The sequence below is a fragment of the Sinocyclocheilus grahami genome, unplaced genomic scaffold (assembly GCF_001515645.1).
Source record: "Sinocyclocheilus grahami isolate Dianchi unplaced genomic scaffold, SAMN03320097.WGS_v1.1 scaffold1824.1, whole genome shotgun sequence".
NCBI classification, from domain to species: Eukaryota; Metazoa; Chordata; class Actinopteri; order Cypriniformes; family Cyprinidae; genus Sinocyclocheilus; species Sinocyclocheilus grahami.
This window is the reverse complement of record NW_015507003.1, coordinates 31,484-33,542: the sequence shown is the minus strand read 5'-3', so window position 1 is coordinate 33,542 and position 2,059 is coordinate 31,484. Positions and strand designations below refer to the sequence as shown.

Sequence of the window (2,059 nt, the reverse complement as noted above, 5' to 3'; positions counted from 1 at the left end):
TCTTTGTCCGTGACATTGAGCCTCATTTCCAGGTGGAAATCGATGTCTTGCAGATAAGCTTGGACATCCTGGCTACCTGGCACACTTGGGGTGAATTTGCCAATATTTCTAGCGAGCTTGTCGAGGTCTTTGAGGTCCAAGCCATGCGATGCTCTGTGGCTGGCTGGAGCAAGTTCTTTTAGCTTTGTCGTGAGGTAATGTTCTTCAGAGGGAGCCGGTGAATGTTTCAGCACTGCCCCCTCCCCCTTTTGCTCACGCGTCAGTCCAGGAACAGGTGACCCGGTCCTGCTTGGCAGGGGTGAGACTGGTGCCCGTCATGTCCTTGTAGGCTCAGGGCGCAGCTCGTAGGCATGTCTGAGTTCCTCTCTGATGCTGTCGGACTTCTCTTTGATGTAGTCCAGCTGTTGCGTTAGGTGACTGATCTCATTTCTTGACTCATCCAGGTGAGTTTCAAAGGCTTTAATTCGGCCGTTCTTGTCTCTGAAGTCGGCCTTTGCCTTTTCCAGGAGCTGTTCGGCATATTGCAGCTTGTTGGAGAGATCAGCGTAGTCAGCCTTGCCTCGTTCTATTTCTTGGGTAGTAGCTGTTAGGGTCTTTTTTAGCCTAGAGATCTCCTCCCCGGCGCCTTGTTCCACTTCATCAGGCCCTTCCTGTCGTTCCTGAGCCTCCAGTTCTAGCTGCTCGATGCGTCATTGTGCACGCGCTCCTGCTGGAGATGGGCGTTTGATGCGTGCCTGTCGCTCAGCTTGAGGGTGGCGATGAGTGTGTGGCTTAAGGAGCCGGTGATCTTTGCTAATTCTTTGTGACTGTAGCTCTGACTTGGGTCTTGTTTCATGAGGTTTGCTATGTTGTCATCCAGCTGGTCTTGTGTCTGATGCCTCAGTGTTTCAGCGGCTTTAGGTAGGAGGCTGTCTGTTGCAACACTTAGCCATGTCTCGAGGTCTTCCCAGTGGCCAACGGGGTCTGTTGTGCGAGACATGTTTTGGCGCGGTGAGGGAGATCTAGAACCTAGACTGACACAGACCTTGAAGAAGAGAAAACAAAACAAAACAAACACAAAACAAACAAGGCAAAACAGGGGTGTAAGTGTGCAATGTCACGTGTGGTTTGACAGTAAGTGTGTAATGGACAGGTGAGTGTAGTTCTCGGCGTCTGTGATCCTCTGGTAACTAGTCTCTGTGGGAAAATTAGTAAGCGCACACAGGTAGCACAGCTAGAGAACGGAGGGAGAAAAGAAAAATAACAAACAAAGCAAGAAACAAAATAGTAATTGGTTGCTTCCAGTTTTCCTGTAAGAGAAAGATTTTTTTTTGTAAAGAAAGGAAGTTAATGGTAAGATGAAAGTGAAAGATAAAACAACAAAATACCCTTTTCTGGTAGCAGAATGAGTATAATTGAATTTTCTTATCTTTTTCCTTTTGGTTGAGTTTGATTTAGAAGGATGCTTCTAAACCGGTGTTTGGGAATGGGGATTTCTTAATACCACAAACCACAGGACTGTGATTGTTATTAAAATTCCTCCGGGTGAAGGAAAAACAATAAAAATGACAGTATTGGGTTTTTTAGCTGTTAAGATTGACACCGTCCACCAATTAGATCATTCCTAGATGCGTGTTCAATTTTTGGCAGACGCCTATCAGTCCTCTTAGCTGGGTAGGGTTTCGCAAGAGAGTGGAAGGTAAATGGAAGACAATTTTGAACCAACGTTCTCAAGTTTCACAAATACCTGTTTAATTGCTAAAAATCTCTGCTTTATGATTTTCACAGGCAAAATCCCAGCAAACAACGGCAGTAGTCAACTCAGAAGGAAACAGCTGAGAGAGAAGAAGAAGAAGGAGAGAGAAGTTTTGCTCCCAAATGTTAGGAAAAATGACAGGGTGGTGGCGCTGTTAAATTGATACACATAGGGGGTTGGTTTTGCTGTGTTAGCAGGAAAACTAACTTTAACCTAAGTGCTGAGGAAAACCCTAATTTTCCTTTTGGGGTTTTTCCCCTAACAGGCTTAAGCCAAATGGGCAAACTTATGAAAATTTGCCCGATTGAGGAGAGAGGAAAGAAG

The 2,059-nt window shown here is 45.7% G+C and overlaps 1 pseudogene; it reads right to left on the bottom strand.

Moving 5' to 3' along the window:
• LOC107572865 (uncharacterized) overlaps positions 1-979 on the bottom strand; it is a 10,691-nt pseudogene extending 9,712 nt beyond the window's left edge.
• Positions 980-2,059: the final 1,080 nt, after the last annotated feature.